Source organism: Pleurodeles waltl, chromosome 6 (assembly GCF_031143425.1).
Source record: "Pleurodeles waltl isolate 20211129_DDA chromosome 6, aPleWal1.hap1.20221129, whole genome shotgun sequence".
NCBI classification, from domain to species: domain Eukaryota; kingdom Metazoa; phylum Chordata; class Amphibia; order Caudata; family Salamandridae; genus Pleurodeles; species Pleurodeles waltl.
In genome coordinates this window covers 997,923,121-997,946,973 of record NC_090445.1, presented here as the reverse complement: position 1 = coordinate 997,946,973, position 23,853 = coordinate 997,923,121, and the positions used below count along the sequence as shown (strand labels likewise).

The following is a 23,853-nucleotide window of genomic DNA, read 5'->3' as shown; positions in this document are numbered from 1 at the left end:
TTCTCCAATGATCCAAAAACACAAATCAAAAATTAAAATCTCTTCACCTTTTTTTTTTTACGGAGGTATATCGGGCTGGAATTTGGAGCTGAACTCACTTAATTGAGCCAGTGGAGGCCACCAGCACTTATTTTTCCTCATCAGACCTTTCAAGAGTGCATGAGAGAGAAACACACAAATCGGAATGACAGGACAGAGGAAGCATGCTGGAACCTGCAAAAGTGAGATAAAAAGGCGGGGAATGTCCAGAATTGGATTAAAGAGGCATACGGTTGATTGAAGATAGTTAATAGTGCTGACTGCTGACTTCCCATTTGAACTTTGGGCACCAGCATCCCAAGAAAACATTTGGTGTTGCCGGACTGTGGCAGTAAAACAGTTCTGTTCCTCGGAGGCCATTAGGCATAATTGTAACATTTGTAAGTTAATCATTCTCCAGTGATTACTGTCTTCCTTGTTCACAATAAATAATGTAATCCAGGAGAGAAGGGCATTTGTGACAATTGTGCGTCTACATATTGCTGTCCTAAACTTCCTCTTCCCCTTCCTCTGGAGAAAAGAAAATAGCTTTAGATGCTTTCATTACTTTTCTCAGGGTCTTTCTGTGATGCTCTTTCCAGTTTCTTTGCGTCTGGAATGTCTAGGTGTGCTTTTTCACTGTTCTAGTTAAGGCAGTGACCTATAGGGAAGAACCACGTGTAATAGAGCTTTTTACCTTATAATTCTGCAACTACTTAACTGAATTGCTGCTGTCTCAGAAGTGTGCTGGTGTGAGTTCTGACATTTCTTCTATAGAGTCATTATCCGGATTTCCAAGTTGGTGTTGGATAAAGCTGTAGGTTGATGTCAGTCACAGTGCGTAAAGTTTGTATCCTTAAATGCAATCATGTGTTCTGACCTATTTCAGGGCAGTTCAAATTCATTTCAACTATGTGTTTTCTTAGCCTTGTGATATTGTGGTGCTTTAGTTTTCCCCCTATAAATTATGCGATAGTTTGCATGGATAAATGCTTTGATATGTATCCAACTGTTTGCTCGCCCAGTACGTAATCATGTATTAGTCAACCATGAGCTGATTCATTAATATATTTCAAAAAGGCTAGGACACCAGAAGGTGATAAATGAACAAGTTTTGATTAATCTGAACTGTCAATGTTGGTACATTTAATTCCATTATTTTAGTTTGCCTGTGTCAGAACTGACGGGCCAATTATGTGCAAATCAATGTTGAGCCTTCCGCTAAAGTCTGTTGAGCCAGATATACAAAGCTCCCTCTCCTCTAAAAGAAAAATAGCAGGCTACAGATGTTTTGGCCTTGCTGGGCCTCATCACTGAGGTGCAGAAGTAGCCGATATAGCAAACGCGATTGGATCCTGCACTACATATGGTTGGTTCTTTTCTGTAGTGACACTGACATGGTAAAAAGTAATGGAATGTTGTGTACACGCAATACATCACAGGCTGTACTGGCAAATAATTCTAAGATGTCTGGCACTACACGTTGCAGTCATCCATTTCTCTAGTGGGCTCAACTGCTCGTATAGTCTCCTACAAAGAGCAGCAGCTAAGCTCCGGTGGCTCAAAACTTGATTATGAAGAAGTCCGATTCATCACTCGTTTAAGCTTTTATCAGCTTCGTATTTTCTTTTTTTGCTGTACTTGACTTGAGACTGAATTGCTATCCAATTGCGTCCACAAAGTTGTACATAACATGCGCTGGGGGCACATATTCATCACCCTGGCTGAACCAAATTATTGACGTCAATGGTTTGCTGTACTCCTTTTACACATTATCCATCACACCCATCCTGTGTTCATTGCAAACTTTAGGCATTCGTTGAAATGCCCCCTTCACTATTTTCTTGGCTTGCTTTGGATAATTACTCTTTTTTTTACCAAATCTCCGGGGTAGATGGTTGCCACTAAGTCTAGATTGAGTTCAGCAGCTCTAACACTTGAGAACTTTTACCTGAAAGGTGTGATGATTTCTGCATTCTTAATGTACTGGAGAGCTTAAGCATAATTTGGAGATGGGGGAAAAATGCATCTTTCACCTAAAAGCATAAGGCTCGAAATGTAGATTAACGGGGATAGTTAATCCCAAAAGATAGTTAATCACAAAAGAAATGGGCAACGTTTAAGTCTTAAAAGTTTTTTATGAAAAACCTATTCGTCAAAGATATCTTGTCTATGGACAAGCCTATAAAATTAATGAACCTAATAGATGCGTGCATGATGGATAACTGTTTGCATTATTTTAGAATTGTGAGCCCTGAAAAATCGTTGGGACAGTGTTGGCTGATGAATAAAATACTAGTGGCTACATAATAATTCAGTGATAAACAGGAAAGAAATTAATGAAAACTCCCTCCGAACTTTGTTTAATAAGTCATAGGAGACATTAATACAAAGCAGAATTTGGCTTGCTCTTTTTTATATGTGATGATGTCCAGCCAGCATATAGAGATAAATGTTTGGTCTGTATTTGTAGCCCCAGTTCTTGCATCTTTAGTGGACAGGATGCCTGTTTAAGTAGTTAACACCCTAAGGAAAACCTAGGTTTTCATATCAATATAGACAAGTGTGGTCAAAAGAAAGGTGTGCCTCTATTGCCTACTCTGGTTTCCTCTATATTATTACCAGAAACGTTGGCACTTATTTTCAACAAAAAGTTTTATAATTCCTAATTACATACAAGCTGCAGTTACTTTCTACATATGGTTCTGTTAATACTTGCATTATAGAAATAACTTCTTGGTGGTTTCTAGCGCTTTTTCTTGTGATTAATTTGCACTGGAATTTCTATAAAACTAACAACATTAATTTTGGGGAAAATTATATAAGGGTCTAGGTCAAATTTTCTTATGTCTGGTGTTAGCCAAGACCGTTTCATTTTACTAAAAGTATATATAATTACATATATAGGAGCCTTTAGCCAGCCCTCTTCATCCATTGGTCCACTGTTGTAATTCACATTTCTGTTCTGCACGTTACAGTATACAGCATTTGGACAGTGTCAGCCCTGTAAAGTCATTGGATAACTTCACTTTTCTTTGCTTCGGTGAACATTAATATAGAAATAGCCAAAAAACATGCAACTGCTGCAAAATTGCACTGTCCCTGGGCATGGCAGTTATTCATATTTTTGAAGTGACATTTTACGACTGTTCTTTAACAAGATTGTAGATGGAAACATTCTGGGCTCTTGAAGAGATATGTTTTTTTTTTTTTATATATTATGCATCAAAAGGAAGTTGGGGAGATCCAAAGAATTGTAGGTTGGCAGCACCATTGTGTAGTGACACTAAATTCTTCCTCAAGCCTCTGTATGATCATTTATCAAAATAGATTAGTTTCTGTCTTGGAATTTCATTAAATATAGAAAGAAGTTTACATTTGCTAAAACATTAGCCCTGACATTGTTTTCTAGATAATTGTCATATTTGCATGCTTCATCAAGTAACCTGTGGCAAACAAAGGCAAATGAGGATAATTAAAAACTAGTTTGTCTAATCAGGGAATGGACAGTTGTCTGTCACTACTTTGACACCTGCGCATGGACGTATGGTTGAGAAGCAGAAGGCTTTTCCACATATTTACATTAATAATGGGCTAGGTTACGCTGGGATGTATTTTGTTTTTGTTTTTCAGTCTGAATATGGCAGCCCTGGGTAGCCAATCAGAGATTTGCAATGTTTTCAACTAAAGTTGAGGTATTTAAAATTGATACTTTAAAGGACGCAGGTGATTGGTAAATGTTTGAAAAATGCTTGCTGATCTTTAAAGACAATTTTCACACTTAAATAATTAGAAATGTAGTAATTACATGAATGTACATTCAAATACAGAGTAGTTGTTAGGAAGAAATTGAATTTGCAATGATGTCAGGGAGGTTCGTATTCCAGCACTGTAAAATTGTGTGTATCATTTTTCGGGTTGGCTATTTGCCATGCCCTGAGTTGGAGTTGACGTTTGGAACAATGTTGATTAAAAGCAAACTCTGTACATACAGGTTAGACCAGGGGAAGTATTTGTTTCTGTGGCTGCTGCATTTTCAGCATGATTATGAATTCACCCGACCGCAATATAAACCAACATCTGCTGTATAATGTGCTGATTTCAGATCTATCCTGTACTCCCATAATATTTACAACACCAAAGTGTATGCTACCTTCCCATTAAGGTAGACAAAGGGCTAATCTGCTACCTGGCTTTCTTTGGGAACAAAGTTTGAATACTGAAGAAAAAAACATTTTTAAGAAGCAATCTTTCTTGTCCCCTGTGAGATCTGCCTTTCCATGCAAATCCTATTTGCTGTAGAAAGGAACCTGGTAACCTTGTCCTCTGAATAAGAATTCCTCGCCCACTGCTTGTTGCGTTGGTGTGAAGAGCTCCTGATAGCAGGGCTGGTTGAGAAAACTCAACCTCTTCAAACATTGTGGAAAACATTATGGCTGAACATCATCTTAATATTTTGTTTACCGTTTTTAAAGCTATAAACTTGTAAACAAAAGAGCATATCAATTTCAACCCTTCCAAGGAAAGGTTGGTATTGGAATTGCCAAGCAGACAGGTGACTGTCCTGAAATAACTGCGTCAGTCAATTTCAAAATTTGTGTAAGGAAAACCAAAGTTTCCCAATATGTATCCAAGTAGAGTAAGTTATTCAGCTATCCCACTATGCAAGAAAATTCACAATTGGAGGCTTTATCTCTAAAGCTCTGGCTGCAGTGTCGCCAAAAGCAGGACTAGAATGTTCAAATTTCATTCTGTTATGATGAAACGTATATAAGGTCTTAGGAAATGAGAAGCAAAACCCTTCCACTATATCCTGAAGCTATTCTGAACAGTGGATGTCAATCCCAAGTTGTCCAATATCACCATCCTATGATTATCCAAGACTAGAGAGGGCCACTAGCACTCTTGCACAATCCCTTTTCCTTGGTGTTTATCAGTTAAGGCACTTCTGATGGCCTCTAATAATGTGTGTCTGAAACTGCTGATACCCTTTGAGTGTTAGCACTCACAATGGGGAAAGCAGCCAGCTCTGAAAGGGATCTACCCATTGTACCCCTAACCAAGTCTGTTTGTAAGAATGTTTCAATAAGTTTCATCTGCTTCTATTCATCTGCTTTTCTACAACATTTAAAATCCTCTGAAGGGTGTTGGGTGGTATATCCTTTGAACTTGCCTGAATAAGAATGCTCAGAATATGTCTAAGGAAGTGGTAAACACGGCTCCACCGTGTAAAAGAAAATATTACTTGAACTACCAGAAGAGTTCTTCATGGACCTTAATACCATATCTAAAACAGAATGCACACAAACTGATCTGGATTTTTCTGTGGCTGTGGAATCACCAGACTCCACCACATGATGTATGAACCTAGTTGGGGTCCTGTCAACAACCTCTTTTACTTTATAATATTATTTGTCAAGCCTTTGAGGGACAAACTAAGACTGTGTACCCAGTCCCTGCGTGCCCCCTGCCTGCCAGCTGCTGTATGCCTCATTCATGGCCTGGCCTGCAACTTGTATCTGTCACCTCTGCGCTTACCCTTTTGCTCATATAAATGTTCCTTCCAACACTAGCACGGGCTCCTGCACTGACCAGGGAAGAACCCCCATTAGGGAGCGCTGTAGATCATGAAATGATGGGTAGGTCTGCACTCAATAGAAACCAATGCAGAGAAGACAGTACAGCAGGGGTTGTGTGGAAAGCACGATACCGCAAGTAGTAGGTTAAACGTCTTGTTTCCTTTATTAAAATAAGCGGTTCTTAATAGGAGCAATGCCGGCACACCACGCACTGGCAACCGTCCCCAGCAACTGTCCAAACTCCCCCCAAACATTCTATTCCCTATTTGATTTCCATTCCATTACGACCCCCACATTCTAATCCCCACACATATTCCCCCTCAACAAAAACATTTTATTTTTCTATAATAAAAAACAAAACACATATTAAATATATATCAATAACAATTCTCTGTTTAACACAAATCGCAATTATTTACTTTCCATAACAAATTCTTTAAGGTAACTTCCTTTCTCTCTGACTTTTCCGAATAGAAACAGTATGACACCCAGATCCAACACCATCACCATCATCAGAGCGCACCACATCCGATTGCAAAACAGGCTCATTCCCCCATAAATATCCATTAACCGCATCTTGTCCGCTGCACTCCTTCCCCTCATGAATGCCACTTCCTTTGCTCAAACTCACATGCCGCAAATTACGTATTCTCCCATCTTCAAGCTTAACAGCACCATCCAAAACTTTCATCATTTTCACAGGATTCGACCACTGAGCAGCCCCTTTACATATTAAGCCAGGATTCCTCACACGTACATACTGTCCAACTACCAAATGTGGTATGGACCTTCCATTACATTATGAACTCTATTCAGCACCTTGCCTTGATACTCTGGTACTCGTTCCCTCACAGAATTAAAGTCCTCTGTAGCCGACTCTTTATTTTTTGTTCTACAACCACCAAGGAATTCATTTAGAAGATGGTTTCCGTCCCTTCAATAGCTCAAAAGGTGTCATGCCCATAACAGAATGGGGTGTAATCCTGCAAGATAACAACATACTTTGGATGGCCTCCTTCCAAGATAAATTGGATGCTAATGCTAACCGTATAGCCTCCTTGACTACCCTTAGAATTCTTTCGACCTGAACATTTCCTTCTGGATGACACAATGAGACCCCCACATGGTTCCCCCCACAACTCTATAGGAAATACTGCATCTTCCCAGAAACAAGTTGTACCCCATTATCCGAAACAATTGTTTCTGGAATGCCTTCCCTTGCAAATACATCTTTCAAAAATTCAGTGACCGTATCAGTAGTTACATTGCCAACCATACGAACCTCCGGCCATTTGGAAAAGTAATCAATCAGGACAATACCATATGATTCCTCAGCAGGTAGAGTAACAAACGGTCCCAGGAAATCAGTTGGTACCTTCTGCCACGTCCCATCAGACAATTCAACCTTCTGTAACAGTACCACCAAAGGTTTAACAGTCTTATCACTCAACATACACGCACTACACTCTTACCCAACGATCCACCATACCATCCAGAACTGCCCACCAAACATTTTCCTCAATTTTTTCACCTGGTACTTGCCATACCCCCCATGACCGTCATGCCCCAACCTAACAATAGTTCCTTGCATTCCATAGGAAGGTACTATTTTGTCACCCTTCAAAATGATCTCATTAGACACTGACAATTCATCCTTAACTTTCCAATATGTACTACATTCACCTTGCAAAAGCTGTTCTGACGGCCACCCCTTCAAGATGAATTCTCTCACTTTCAACAAAATCTCATACTTCTGCATTTCCTCCATCCACACACATTCAGATATCCCCAATTCCATTTTCTCATTTTGCAGAAGCATCACATCATCATGAGTAAACGGCACATCACATTCACCATCATCAACCTCCTCAACCCTTCCAGTGGCCAGACGTAATCGAGACAACCCATCCGCCACAGTTACTTTTCCCCAGAAGTTGCAAAATGTCAAAATGATACATTTGTAATTTCAAAGCAAGTCTTGCTAACCTTGGAGTAAGTTTTGTTTTCCACCTCCCGAACTCAAGATGTTAACCAGAAGTTTATGGTCTGTGCAAATCTTGAATTTACACCCCCATGTATACATTCTAAATCGTTGCACCGCCCAAGTAGCAGCCTACAACTCCCTTTCAATCACAGAATAGTTCCTCTCTGCATGGGATAAAGTACGAGATGTATATGCAACTACCCATGAACTTCCTTTTCTCTGAGATAATACTGCACCGATACCATACCCACAAGCATCCACTGATGCAATACTTTCTGCAGCTTCAGCAAATGATCTTAAACAAGATGCATTCTCAATTTCTTCTTTTATAATTGCAAATTCCTCAGCATGTACTTGTTCCCAGAAAAATGTTGCATTTTTCCTTAGTAACGCTTGAAGATTCTCCACCTTGGATCCATGGTTTTCCACAAATTGAGAATAAAATTCAGTCGGCCCCAAAAAATATAGCAATTGCTCTTTACATTTCGGTTCCAGAGCTTCATGAATAGACTTCACATGGTTGATCTTGGGTTGAATGCCTTCCTTAGAAATAATATGACCTAAATATTCCACTTGTTTTCTCCAAATTTACACTTTTGGTCTTTCACTGTTGATTGTAGTCTTTTAATGCTTGCAACAGTGCCTTTAAAATGAAGTCATGCTCAATTTTATCCTTTCCATATATTAATATATTGTCTTGAAACACTTTTGCACCATTTATATTTTAAAGTATTTTGGATAATTCTCTTTGGAAAACTGCGGATGCACTAGCAATCCAAATGGCACCTTTTATACTGGAACATCTCATCTGGCGTAAATAAACGCTGTACAATGCATAGAATCTGGATTCAATTGTATCTGATAACCATTTGCCAGATCGATAGTTGAAAACACTGTAGCATCACCAATGGATGACATTAATTCCTGTAAATTAGGCAATGGAAAAGCATCTACCCAAATAGCATCATTGAGTTCTCGCAAGTCCACACACTGCCTGAGATCCCCACTCGATTTCCAGAAATTACAATTGGAGAAACCCAATCAGAGCTTTCGATAGGTTCAATAATGTCTTTGTCGCCCAAGTCTCGTAACATATTCTTCAATTTCCCTCTAAAGTTAAGTGGAACATTCCTTAATTTTTGTCTTACAGGAATGGCTTTCTCTTTTAACACACTAGTATGTTGGAAATTCTTCATACTACCCAGCTGACTACTGAAAACTCTTGGAATTTTTTTTTAAACCAGAATGCGAATCATTATTAGTCCGCAAATTACACACATTTACAGCATACACCAGTGGACTAACACTAGGGTCTGCCTTCAACCCAAGTTCACATCTATGTGGCCAACCCAAAATTGTAGTCCAACTTTCAGCTAGAAGTACCTCTCCTGTACATTTCCTCCCAGCAAATTCAAACTCTGCTTGCATTTTGCCCACTATCGCAATTTTATGACCAGAATAACTAAAAGGACTGTTTTTTGTGCTTTGCAATTCTCTGCCAGGCTACAACTGGTTAAATGGAGTTTTCCCCATTATAGTATACCATGCACATGAATCCACCATAACATCCACCTGCATGCCATCAATACACTTAGGTAACTGAACACTTCTCCCTTTGACATTGCTACTCTGTATACTTAACACCATATTTTGCATACCATTTTCGAGTCCATCATCATCAACATCCTCCATAATACCACTCACCTTCTTCCCAAAACCTTTGCACAATTGTGAAAAATGTCCCTTCTTACATGTATTAATAATTTTGACAATAGCTGGACATCCCTTAAAATTTGCAATATGCGTACTAGCACCACACCTGAAACGCACCTTAGCATTATTGGTCATGCCAATTTTGTTACCTCCACTAGCAGAATGAACTACAACCCTTTTTTTTTTTTCCTTACAATCCATCACCACCCACAGCACATACTCTACAACCGCCAATTTTCTTTTCTCGTGACCTGCTACCTCTATAGCCGTTTTCAATGATACTTCTCCTGATTACCATAATTTCTCCTGTATTTTTTTAGATGGTCTTCACCAATAATTGGTCTCTTACAACCTGGTTGTAAGTCATGTGCTCAGAAGTACAAGTAACCGCAAGTCCTCTTAACACCGCCATATGCTGGTCAATGGATTCATCATCTTTCTGTTCCTTGCAATAGAACTTATACCTTTGCATAACCATGTTAATCTTACTGCCGTACTTCTCCTGTAATTGTTTAAAAGCACATTTGTACACATCTTCTTCATTAACGTTATCTACAGGCGGAAGATTTTTAAATTCTCTCAATCCAATAGCCCCCAATCGATGGTTAAGTAATGACAAATGTCTTTCTGGCGTACATTCACCATCCTCCAATACATCCACGTACACTTCAAATAAATCTAACCATAATTCCCATTGAACAGGAGGATCTCCTGGCTCAGCCAAGAAGGGTGGAGGGTTAATACTAGACATAATGCACAAATATGCACAAATATCCAAAGGCAAATAACTGAAGATAGAAAGAAAGAAAACAAACAAAAAAAACAATATATAAAAAAAAAAACTAGGATGAAATCCACTATGCAATAATTATAATTTTCTCATACTCCAGTAATTATAAGATAGGCTCCAACAGATGTGCCCACCACCGTGAACTTGACCAAGGAAGAATACTGGAACAGTGCAGTTCAATAAAGTGCAGTTAATGTGCCATTCAATTCAGTATGTCACAATATGTAGTAGATCGGCATGAAGGTGTGCCAATCACTGCGAAAGTAAAATTGTCCAATGCACAATTCACTCGACAGGCATAGAGGTGTGCCTATCACTGTATAAGTCATTGTTAGGCATACAAAGTTTCCCAACCAGTCATATGGCCGCCAGCACGCAGCGCAACGTGGTTTCTAGGGAAATTTGGGCACACTCCTACCCATAATTCTATGCGCTTCCAGTACACGGCCGTCTGCATGTGCAGTGAAATTGCTCAGCTTCGCTCTAATACACTGGAAAACGGCTCGGGGGGATCGCAGAGTACAAAAAACGCACAGCCCACGGTGTCCGCTCCGTTCCAGTACAATGAAGATGCCTCCAGAAGATCGCCAAGTGAAAAATGCATGGCACTTCACCACCGACTGGGAATCACGGTGACACTGATCCTGCCTGCCTCGTTGCCATTGTGGAAAGCACAATACCACAAGTAGTAGATTAAACGCCTTATTTTCTTTATTAAAATAAGCAATTCGTAATAGGAGAAATGCCGGCACAACATGCACCAGCAACTGTCCAACTCCCCCCAAACATTCTATTCCCCATTCAAGTTCCATTTCATTATGACCACTACATTCCAATCACCACACGTTGTTACAAGAAACAGATGAGCAGTCCTGAATTTTGGGAACTCCAGGCATAGGCCAGCCTCCCACAGTGAGAAGCGGACTACTTCATAGCACCTCCATGACCCAAAGGCCTTGGGAAAAGCACAGCAAGCAGTTCAAGGAACTTTGTAGGCCCTTTGGAATGACCAGAATTAGGACTTGAAGAGTATACAGGGAAAAAAACAGGTAGGGAGAAAATTAATCATGGGTGATAAAGGTGTAATCAAACATTGAGGACCAACACACTCATGCAGACAATGGACAGGCAGGGGCCTGACGAGATTGGGGATTAGAGACCCCAGCAACCTCTCACAGAAGGTTGAAAACACAATGGTCATCAGGTGAACAAACTGCACAAATCACCAGGTTGGGGCAGTCACTTGAAATCGAAGATTGCCCTGGTGTAGTACGAATAGGGTGGGAAATTGTACACTATTCATTTAGAGTATTGAATGGTTTTGTTTAGTATGACAGAGGACGGTGTAATGAAAAGGCCCTCGGTTGTTACTAAGTTCTTTAGGAATGTGATGGGATGGGAGGATTTACTTGAATTAGTAAAGTTTGAAAAAACACAACTTGCGTTAAGTACAGCAAAAGCGAAGATGCCAAGTGTAGCACATGCATAGCCGACCCCCCAAAGTGGAACAGTTCCCAATGGGCAACTACTGGTATCCTACTTTACATTATAAACTATGGGGACTCAACTCACACTGAAGAGGGGGGTGGTATGGAGGTCCATTAGGTTTTCAAATTTAGACATATGTCTCCAAGAGATGCATGATACAAGACTGGACCATAATAAGATAAAGCATGGATACTGTGCAATGTCTTTCTATTCTTCCTTGGTACATTAAGCATAATGGGGTTTCCATTTACCTGTGGCTAAGACTTCCCATTACAATGCAGGGCATCTAAAATGATAGGGATAGAAGATATATCTTAGTCCAGTGTACCATGGAGGAAAGCACATTAACTCTAGCTTCAGTGTATGCCCATAACACTGCACAAGACCATTTCCTCATTGACTTGATGAAGATCCTGGGGGACTAATCAGGGACCTCAATTTAGTGTATGACCTTCAAAAATAGGACGATGAGTGGTAGAGGTCACAGGTACCTTCTCAAAAAGACTTAAAAGAAAACTGAAAGAATTGGGACTCTGAGTTATATGCAAAGACCACACATTCTCGTATATCATATTAGTTAGTAACCCCCTTGTCCCATTCGCTCAGGAAGTGACCACAGGCCTGAAAGGGGTCTCTGACTATGCATATCTTACAGGAGACATTGACCATCGCTTGAAACATAGTAAAGCTGCCACACAGCGTCTACACACCAGATTGTTCCAGGACCCTGTACAGCAGAGCAGATTACTGAATATTTTGATGTTAACAATAATGACGAAACCAACTCCATCCCTTCCCCACCACTGCTCTCAGTCATAAATTCCTTTTATTTGGCATAAACCTTAAAAGTATAAAAACAGTAGAGTGTACAAATTCATTTAAAAAAAGGGTTTCCTATTACATAACACATTCACATACCAAATTCCTGATTCAATCTAATTCTTGTTAACCCGCTCTACTTACATAATTCCTTAAATTATTTAACCCTTAAACCAATTTCATTTCTGGACTTAATCTTCCGGACGCACCATGCCAACCAAGTTATTCCGCATATAATTCTAACAGGACTTAGGTCCTTACGATATCAAAGTGCAGTGTGCTAAACAAATTATCCCACATACAATTCTAATAAAACTCCAGTTCTTACAAATTCCTAAAGTGCAATTTCCAATATAAAGTGCTCAGCATTTTACTTCACGCCTCGCTATAACGTGGCAAATCTTCTATAATACCTTCCACCAATATAATTTTAAAATAATCAATTATAGAGATTAAAACTCTCCAATCTCTTTAGCTTCCTACATTATGCCAGACCCTATAAGTCCGGTTAAAACACCTCTTAAACCATTTAGAAATAGGCCCAGAGCACAGGTTACATTAAAAAAATCTCATGTCTATAAGTAGCCTCAACGCTTGATCACAGCTAATAATATTATATTCCTTAAAAATTGGTTTTAAAAACTTCTTAAGCACTTCTAAAAAACAATAACCGTCCAAAAGTAGGTTTTGCATACTATATTTGTGTTGTAAGCCACTTGTGCATAGGCCCTGGGTATCCTTAAGAAATGTTTTTACTTTAGGATCCCTATAGCCTGGATTCAACCCAATTTGAAACTGTAACACTAAGGGGGTCATTCTGACTTTGGCGGGCGGCAGAGGCCGCCCGCCAAAGTAACCCCGTCGGAAGACCGCGGGGGTCATAACGACTTTCCCGCTGGGCCGGCGGGCGACCGCCAAAAGGGTGCCCGCCGGCCCAGCGGGAAAGACCCTGCAACAAGGAAGCCGGCTCCGAATGGAGCCGGCAGAGTTGCAGGGGTGCGACGGGTGCAGTTGCACCCGTCGCGATTTTCACTGTCTGCAAAGCAGACAGTGAAAATCTTTATGGGGCCCTGTTAGGGGGCCCCTGCACTGCCCCACGACACCCGTTCCCGCCATCCTGTTTCTGGCGGTGTAAACCGCCAGAAACAGGCTGGCGGGAAGGGGGTCGGAATCCCCATGGCGGCGCTGCAACCGCCAGACCCCCTTTTCTGACCGTGGCTTTACCGCCGCGGTCAGAATGGCCCTGGAAGCACCGCCAGCCTGTTGGCGGTGCTTCCGTGTCCCTCCACCCTGGCGGTCCATGACCGCCAGTGTTGGAATGAGGGCCTAAGTCCCTTAATCTTGGGTTGGGTAGTGCCTCTATATAGGGAAATTTTCCGCCTACCATAGCCTGAGTTGAAATTTTGCTCTCTAAATACTTCAGATCTACTTCTCTTGCCCTTTCCTTCGCCATTATTCATAGATTTTGTTTCAAGATTTGTGCACCACACCACTGGTTGCCGGGTAACCCTAAGAGGATCAGATCTTTTCTAACCGTCCTCTCACTTGTAACACCCAATGTAACTCACTTCTTGTTATTTCTTTTTTGCACAATCTCGCGATTTTACAAATCCCTTCATCTCTTATACTCAGCCAAAACGTCTGTGCAGCTTGTACCTGTGCAGCTGGTAAGTCCATGCCGTCAGTTGACATTCTACTCTTATAGCTTGTAGCATACTTGATGGGGGCAATGAGAGCATACGCTTTACGCAAATGCTTTCTTCTGTCTCCCAGTTTAGTTTCCCAGAAAATGTTAAAACTTCCACCCCATATTGAAACTGGGGACGTATATGGCATTAAAAGCAAAAATAACCGGCTGGAGGGAAGGACCCCCATACTTACTACTGAATTGTTTCAATCCCCAAACTGATGATAAAGCTTTATTTTTTAGGGCTTCAATATGATCTTTCCATCTCAATTTTGCGTCAAACCACATACTTATATATTTATATTTTTTTACCTTCTCTATTTTTTTTCTCCTCCAAGGCGGTAGGTGAATACACTTTTTTCTCTTTCCCTATAGACATTTTCGTTGTATCCATATTTACTACCATTTTTTTTCCTTTGACAATAGGGAGTAGAACACCTCCAGTTTCCTTTGTAGCCCTACCTCGGTCATATCCATTAGCACTAGATCAGCATATAATAAGCAGGAAACATGTACGCCATCTATTTTTGGGCTTAGGCCTTAAACCTCCTGCAACAACACTGGCAGGTCTGACAGAAATAATGTGAATAATATTGGGGCCAACACACAGCCTTGTCGAAGACCATTCCTTATGGGGATCCTTTTTGAAAGTGAACCACTCATGTCTAAAATTACTTGGGCCCAATTTTGTGAATGGAGACCCTGAAGGAGAAATAATACATCTAAATCAATCCCTAACTGTTTTAGCTTATCCCATCATTTCCTATCTACCAAATCAAATGCGGCACGAAAATCAACGAAACAACAAAACATACTTCCTCGCATTTTAATTGACTTTTTTTTGCTAGTGCCCACAGACTGAAGCAGTGGTCAATTGTGGAGTGCCCTTCTTTAAATCCACCTTGTTCTACTGGAATCAAAGCATTATCCTCTGCCCTTTCTTTAATTAGCCCCAGCAGTATCTTCGTAAATACCTTTTTCACCTACGTCTAATAGGCTTATCAGCCGGTAATTTTTTGGTTGTGTTGGATCCTCCTTTTCTTGGATCGGTCTGATTATGGCACCCTTCCAATTCTCTGGAAAACGGCCATAATCAAAAATTTACAACACATAGTGTGAAAAACTTTTGTGCACCAATCTGTTCTTTTTTTATTATTATTGTTGGAAGATTGTCTGGACCTGCCACTTTAGTTTGTTTCAAAGCTGCAATAGTTTCTTTTATTTTTTGTGGGACAAAAGCTAATCTCGTTTTCTCACCAAGCCTCCTAGTAACCCTATCACCTTCCTCATCATTGATACCTTTGTATATAGTAGGCAAATATTTATGCCAGTCCTCTTCTCCTACCAAACACTGCATCGTTCCTGACATTTTCCCCTCCCTTACCAGCTGCCAAAAGGCCCTTATATTCCGTGTTCTTATCACCTCAATCATTGTATCCCAATTTTTATTAACATATTCCCTTTTCCTCTGTCTTATAATTGTTTTGTAACTTGTTTTGCCTGATGGAGTTTTTCTATATCGACGGAGGGTCTTATCTTACATTCCCTTTCTAATCTTCGCATCTTTTGCTTTTTACGCCTACATTCCCAAGTAAACCATATTTTGCTAGTATTCATCTGATATGGTTCTCCCTTCATCTTTCCCTCTTGCTGTATTTTTAATTTGTTTTTTAAGCAGTCAACCATTAACGCAATACCCCTATTATAGTCTTTAGAGAAATCTTTTGGATCTTCTTCCATACTAAGGTTTGGATAGTTTACTATCAATTTGTTGAGTGCTTATAGACTACTTTCTGTAAGCAGAGTCGTAATCCTGCGAGGGTACTCAACAAGCACTATCAATGCCTTTTCTCTTTCTTTTTGGGTTTTATCAGCTGATCGTATTATTAAACGGAGTGGCCAGTGATCACTGCCCTCTATATGCTTGACTTGGAAGTCCAGCACTTCTTTAAAAAAAAAAAAACAGGTGTTTACCAAAGCATAATCAATAGGGCATACCTGATTGCCTATGCAAAAAGTCTGTTTTGCCAGGCGATCCATCTTCATGCGTCCATTTAGAAAAAACATACCTAAGGATCCTAAGGTTCTTACTAAGGACAAATCCTGAGCAGAACATTATACATTTTGAAAGATGCTGTTGGGGATTTGTGCAGCTGCCAATGGCTCCTTGTACAATTTATCACTGCTATCAGGATCAAGCTTATGATTAAAATCTCCCAGCATTAGTCCAGTAACCTGCTTTACCAATGCATAGTAGTTCCAAATCTTCCTCAAACAGACCCCGTTGGATATCATAGTCATACATGTTCCCCGGTTGTATTAAGACATTGATAATCATAAGCTGTTTAGCAACTCCAATTACATTATAGAGATCTACTTGGCCTGCCAATAATCGGCGACAATTGGTTTTTATTTATGTGAACTTATTCGCTATTCTAGTTGAGGCAAGGGTTATCAGGCCCCCCTGATGGGCGTCCTACCCCTTGCTGTGTTGCTCCCCTAAAAAGCCTCAGAAAACCATCTACTAGTTCAGGTTCGTCGCACAGTCAAGTTTCCTGGAAGCACATTATATCCTACTTTTCAAACTCTCCTTTAAAAAAAAATCTTGTTTTAAGTGTTTATTATAACCTCCCAAATTCCAAGATAAGATCAAATGGCTGTGCGCGGGTCTTAATTCCTAGTCCACATCACTCAATTCTGCCCCACTATACTTATCATGGGGGCTTTCAAGGGGCTCAAAACAATTCCTCCACTGTGTGTCTTTATACTCTGTAACTACAGTTACACTTAAACTGCCATTGTTTCCATCCACGCACCTTGTGCGATTTTTATTATTTAAAAAATTACACTGCACTTGATTTGGGAACAGACCTGCATGACACATGAGGGCTCTCCTATCTTGTGTCTCACCCTCTAACTCACTTTGCTGCACTAATCTTACACCCTCATTCATTAGCCCCGCCTCAGCTTGCAGTACCAATCGTCTAATGCAATCAGAGTAGAAGAGTGCTTTAGTCACCTCTTCCCCCCCCTCCGGGCCTAATATAAATCCTATTTGCCTTATATCCTCTGACTCAATCTCAAATAGGCCTGGACACAAGGCCATAACTTCTAAAAGGCGGGTATGATTCAAGGGTTTTAACTTCCTTCACCATTTCCTCCTGATCTCTCTTCCCCAAGGCTCCAAATATATCCACCTACATTTCCTTCCACTAGGAATGTCCTGCTCCCTCTTGATCTCAGGCCCGTTGGGTGAGAACGAGACCCCGCTCTTCACAGAGCAAATTGGCTTATCTAAATCTCTGCATCCCCTCCTTCTTACTGATCTCATAACATTGTTCTCTCCCTCTAAACCACTACTTTCCACTCTTTCTTCTAATTCTTCCATTACTTATATTTCCACTTCTACCCCTTGACTTTCTTTTTCCTCGCTGACTAAGTTCTCTGTGGGGGTATACTAGGTATTTTTTGTGATGTGGCTCCTTGCTCTAGGGCTACTACTTCCCACTCTTGGCCACAGTCAGTCCGTAAGGTGTTAGCCTGAACTGCCTGCACTATCTTTCCCTCTCTCCCTACAGATGTTTTGCTCCCAATGTTGCCCTGCTTACTTCGCTTCCTACATTGGGGTTTATTGTGGAGACTATGCAAACCATATCCCTTTCTCCTCCATCTGCGATTCCTCTATATCACCAGCATTGGATGTTTGGAAACATATACTGACTGTTGATTTAATTACTGTATTATGGCTGTCTCCTCGCTTTCTTTATTTTGTTCAGAGGGGGGTCAAGGGTGTCTATTCCTTGATCCCTTTTTTCCAATACAGGTCGTACTAATGCTGGTATACTACTATTAATACATTTCAGCTCATTTGTAATCCCTTGCAATTGATTATTATATACTTTACCAAAACTATTTTTTGCTGTCAGCACTTCTAAAATTGCTTGCAGGTTCTTTTACATCTAGTAGTGACTCAGAGGGTACGGCAGTGGTATCTAACGCAAATGCAGACTGTCTGCCCAAGGGGGAAGACGGCATAAGTGCACTTATTTCTCTCTCCTCTCTGCCAAGTCCCTCCAAGCCTCCTATAAGACCCTCCCTCTCTTCCATTCTCTCAGAGCCAAGCCAGGGCAGGACAGGGGTCCCTGTTCTAATCTTATACCAACCCTGGCTTGCGGTGGGGGGCGTGGGGATGAAGACTGCTTAGGTTCCAATGAAACCTTACGCCCATTTGCCTCCTCTAGCCCCTCCTCTAGGAATAAATCTTCTATTTGCATTAAGTCTGAGATCTGAGAGTCATTCCTTCAGGGTCAAGCAATTGCACTCTGATTAGGATCAAAGATATTATTTCCCTCTGATGCCTGTGATATATAATGAGTCTTTTTAAAATAATTACCCAACAAATTCTCTGATACTCCCAGTGGGGTCACTAAGGGTTTTTCACCGCCATCTCCATTGTCTCTGGGTATCCTTCTGATCCAACAACTAAGGTATATTTCCTCCTTCACCTTCTTCATAATTCCCCTGTAATACCTCTGAGAGCTGAAGCACCCTCAAAGTCTCCTTTGATTTAAGACCTGTCTTTGGTCCCTTTTTTATGCCACGTGCTCGAGCTTTGCTCACCAGCATACTGTGTACTGTATACTGTATACCAATACTATTCTAGGCACTGGGTAATATTTCACGATAAATCACAGTACTCCACACCCCACGAGCTACACTGTAGGGGTTCTTTTAATTCTTACTTTGATCAAACAGGCCGCTTCTGTAGGGGTCCGTACGATTCGCGGGAGGAGCAACAAGCTACGAGGAATTCCTGAGGAGCGCGCGCCGCACCGCGCTTCTCTTTCTGCTGCCGCTTTGACGATCTTCTGACTCTAACCACTCCTCTGGGATACATTTGAGGTAGTCCTCAGACGAAAGTGCATTGCTTTGATAGCACACCTTCATAAACGTCAATTAAGGCAAGTATATTGGAGAAGGATTTGAGAGAGAGAGAATACAAGGAAGGTGCCCATTATGGCAGTGCTGTGGAACCGAACTAAAATCCAGGGTTAGCTGAGAGCATTTTACACCAGTACGGGTAGAACTCTCCATGTTGTATCTTAAGAAAAGCTTCTACATTGCTGAAATTAAATAGGTCCTTCCCTGGCTCAACAGTGGAAAGCAAATGGGAAAGGGAATACTTTTAGGAAATTAAGACAGGAGATGTAAGAATTTCTAGGGCAGAGTGGAATAAATTGGAAATCTTTTTTGCCTTTTTTTTATTAAGAATTGTAGAGTTAAATTAAGTAATTGGATCACTTTGACTCCATTGATCTTTAACAGTAAAACACTGCAAGTCCTTTTGCCCATTAATGTTACTGGAAGTAAGACAGCAATAACCTGGGTCGAAAATGCACAACATAAAACTACAAGGAATACAGTAACTTCGAATCATAAATAAAATAGTTGTGCAATCCAAATTCTTGAGGAAGTGTTGTATAAATATTGATCAACGGATCCAGCCACCTCCTATTCGCCGCAAAGTAATCATTTTTCTGTGAACTGTTGTTCAGATCCCAGAGCTCCCTATATGGGTTTAATGTAGGACACAAATCTCTAAATATTCAGATAGTACTTGCCAGAATAAAAAATCATGAGTTTTGCAGCTCGTGCGATTATAGATGCCTGGCCTTTTTTGTTAAGAAAACTTTATATATGTTTTATGTCAGCGTCCGTTTACTTTGACCCTTTGATGTAGTAAGGGGTTCCTTGTTAAACTTTGATCCATAAATGACAATTAAATGTGTAGGGAACGTTGTTCTTCTCAATTACGCTGCATTGAAATTCATTGCTTTCTTGGCCATCTTCCCAGTTTAACTCGTTTCTGTGCGGAAATCATGGCATAAATAAAATTTCTATGAATACACATGTAAAACGCACACACCATGCCACATCTGAATACTATATAAACCACATAATAACTTGTGGTTATGTTATGCTTCAAGCCCCTGTGTTGCACTACAAGCAGACATATGACATTCCATTAGGGGAGTAGTTTTGTTTATAGTGTTTTCATGCTGTTTTTATCCAAGTTCAAAATGATTACTCACACAGAAGCCGTTTTCGATAAAGAGCGCATTCAATTAAACTTAAATAGCGTTTATGATTTCAAAAAGAGAGGCAAGCTTCTGACCGGTTTGCTGGAAATAACCTTTACCGTGGCTGCATACGTCATGCGCTGAACAGGGCGCCCTCAGGTGTCGAGTCATAGCTTACACGATTGGAATGCACTGGTCGTCTTGGCAGCTCATTTCTCTCAAAAAGGGAACTAACTGGTAAAGCGAGTGCTACCCCTCCCAGCATACCGTGAAAGCTGCTTTCGGTGACACACCCCGTTCCTCGCGGGGAGGGCGGCTCTGGGTCGGCCTCGCACCATTGGCCCGCGCGCCTGCACGGGCGGAAATGTATCCGCCCACAAGTGTCACTGCAGGCTTCCTCTCCTGGGCTGGGCCTCCCGCTAAACACTTTTACCACTTCTTTCACAGAACTGCGGACGTCCCTTCGGTCTGAAGGCTGCCACTTCGGGGAAGAAACAGTCCTGCGAGCGCCCGGTTTTTGGTAAGTAAAACCTGCATTTTAGAACGCCGAAACGGTTTGCTTATTCACTTTTCAGAGCCTGGTGCGTGTCGGTGTATCTCGCTTTCATACAACCCTCCTCCCCCCCCCCCCCCCCCCCCAATTGTCTCCAAGTTTATCTAGCTAGACTTCTCAAAACCATACCTGAGAATGAAAAAACGAGAATGGTTTTGCCTGCCTTAGACGCCTGCTTACCACTGTTTTTCTTCTGCTTTGGAAACCGGTAACGTTTCCGTGAAGTGTACGACTTTCAAGTTTAGATCACATGCTGTAAACAAACCCCGTGCCTGAAACCTCAGTCAAAGGCACCAGTAACGCGCTTGCAGCTCATTTCCCTGTGCTGGCAGTCTGTTTTCTTCGTGTCAACAGTTGTCCCGAGTCGAGTTTTTGTTAGCGCAACAGGGATTGTAGGTACGTTTCATTCAATTCGGGTTCTTGTCTACTAATGTTTAGGGAGTGTTGGTTTTGAATCAGACCCCCGAGTTGCTGTTTTCATTGTGGCTCAAGGACACGAACATAGCTCTCTTGGTTAACAAAAGAGTAATGTTGCTCTATTCGGCCCTCTGAAATAAATTGGTTTTCTCATTTATAAAAATTGAAGCTGCTGTTGGTTGTACTGGGAAAAGGGTTCAAGGTTCTTGGGAAGATTTACCTGAGCCAGGAAATGTTGTCTGCACACGTGCACCTATCATCAGTAAGTGTATATCAGTTGTGAGTCAGCACTCGAAGATTGCAAGTTGCCAGGCGCCAGTACCTCCTACAGTCGTTTTTTCCCTCTGTTATAGTTGCTACTGGAATCTTAACTACATTTTTTCCGGGAAAAGCCAAAACGTCTGGTTGTACAGGTGCATTTCCCGATGGTAAATACACAACTACACCTACCAGAACGCACAAGGAAACAGTCCTGGGGAAACTAATCCACACCTGACGAGACCACTTGAGATCTCTGTTTACAGGCGTGGCCTTTGTTTTTTTTACTGTTATTTAGGAAGTGCTCCACTTTGAGTCACTGTGTTATTAATACATTCACTCAACGTTGAAATGGCAAGGAGCAAATTCTTTCAGCGTGGATGCGCTAAAAAAAAAAAAGAAAAACACAGAAACTGACTTGACTGAATGGGAGAAGTTCTTATTGTAAGCAGATTCGGGAATAATTGCCCCGGGGGCTTGGTAGCCGCGCCAGAACTGCAGCTTCTTTGGCTAGCAGACGGATATAAATAAACAAATCCGGCTCATACAGTAATGTTGTTGTTGGCAGCTTTTAGAATTGTGTTTACATTTCGTGTCCTTGGCGAAGTGGTGATCTTATCTCTGTTGGTGGTGTGGTATCTCCTGTTCACATCCTGGAGTTCGCACCATTCTGTGACCGTCGTTCCGTTGTGTGCAGTCTAGTTTTACCGACTGTGCCTTGTGCATTCACCCGATACATAAGTTTATTTTAAATGCTTATTGCTTCCATTCTCCAGCTTCCATTGCGATTTTAAAATTACTTTTTCATCACCTCCATTATTGCATTTGTTTACCACTGATACAACAGTGGGCAGGGGCGCAACTAGACCCTGCTTTTGGTGGTGGTGGGGGGGGGGAACAGGGCGTAGCCGGCGGCTAACACACCAAGCAGTGGAGGCTGAGCAAATATTTTAAACAGTTCAGAGCCAATACAACAAGCTGTGTATTTTAAAAATATTGGACAAACCCAATAATACTAGAACAGACTTATTTTGTGGATTTTACAATATTTATAGGTTACTTACTGAGGACTTTAAAGGAGGTTTGAGAGTAACAATCAGTTTGAACAGATTTTAGTGCATAGCATATTACAGCAATTTTCAAACAGTTACTTCAGGATGTTGGCCCTTTATGCCAATCATCTGTCAATTCTTTCTTGGCAGGATAACACGCTCATTTATAATTGCATATCAAGAAATATGCTCTTGTCTGATTGGTGACCAAAGGTATGATTACAGTCTGCTCACCTTCTACAAACCCTCCAGACACCTCCGCTCAGCTGGACTCCTACTCGCACACATCCCACACAAACAGAAATGGATCCGGAGGCCGAGCCTTCTACTAGAGCCCCTTCTTGAGTTCTGCAAGCAGCTAAATACCTGGCTCTTTGAATAGCCCTGCCTGGCCTAGGTAAGGCTAGACTCTCACCTGTTTAGTGCCCCTCCCAGGTGATAGTGCGTGCTACAAATACGTATAACATAACACAGCGAAGAAGAAAGAAAAAGGGGAACACAAATATATGTGCACCTTCGATACACGTATGCTCCAGGGTGAGGGGGGCTGTAGAGATGACCATGTCAACAATTCTAAAAATTGTAATTTCGACTCTGTCTTCAAGGCACTAAATCAGGGTTGCTTGCTTCCCCACCCTTTTCTCACAGTTTACAAAATATAGACACTTATGGTTAAGTAACATTTCCTTTGAGGGAGGGACTCCAGAATTCTGCTGTCAGCCTACACTTGCTCATATTCCAGAGATATCACCTGCAGGAGATGAACTTCAAGACTGCATTTCTGCTCAACTTTCTTGTGAAAGTATCCACTCATGCTGCATCCAGGGGGTGTCAATGGGCGACATAAAACCAGTGCATAAATAGAATTCTGAGTGCACATTGCAGCCCAAGTTAGGAATGTTTTAGTATGAGATGAAGGGGTCCGTGACTGCTTAGGAAATGTAATAATATTAACAGATTAGGTCCCCAGCTTTAAGTAATGGCTCACTGGGTGCCCTCTCAGCTAAACTGCTCTTCTTATTTTTGTCACGGCTTTCTTGAGACTGTTTTCTGGTTCTTACTGTTAATTGTTTCAGTATGCCTTTTGCTTAGCAGTGGTTTCATTGCAACACCATCTTAACTCGCCAAAGTTTCCTTGTAGTGTTGCTTTGGTTTACTTGTCTCCTTGTACAACCCTTTTTATGCACCACCCCCTCTGTTTTTCTGTCCTTCACCCATACCCTGGGCTTCGTAAGTTTTTCCTTTATGTGTGATAACTGTTCCACCAACACTACAGTGGATTCAATAAACAACACATAGTCTCCTTGATTTTTGGGTAAATAATCTTTGGCAAGAAGTGTTTAACTTCTGTTACAGTACAGGTATAAAGATGTTTTTATTTTCTTGTTTTTTTCTAATGGCCCTAAAGGCACATC

General features: G+C 41.1%; 1 protein-coding gene across 7 annotated transcripts in view; it reads left to right on the top strand.

The window, feature by feature from the left end:
- The window catches only part of SGMS1 (sphingomyelin synthase 1), a 668,505-nt gene that overhangs the window by 438,878 nt on the left and 205,774 nt on the right, over positions 1-23,853 (top strand). For 3 of the 7 annotated variants that reach the window (XM_069239882.1, XM_069239885.1, XM_069239878.1), the window contains exon 1: positions 20,606-20,678. The exons of 2 other annotated variants lie outside the window; for them this stretch is intronic. The gene's annotated coding sequence lies outside the window, so the exon portion shown is untranslated. Of the gene's footprint in view, positions 1-20,543; positions 20,679-23,853 lie in introns of those variants that run through there. 2 more of the 7 variants (XM_069239884.1, XM_069239883.1) reach the window with 1 other exon arrangement.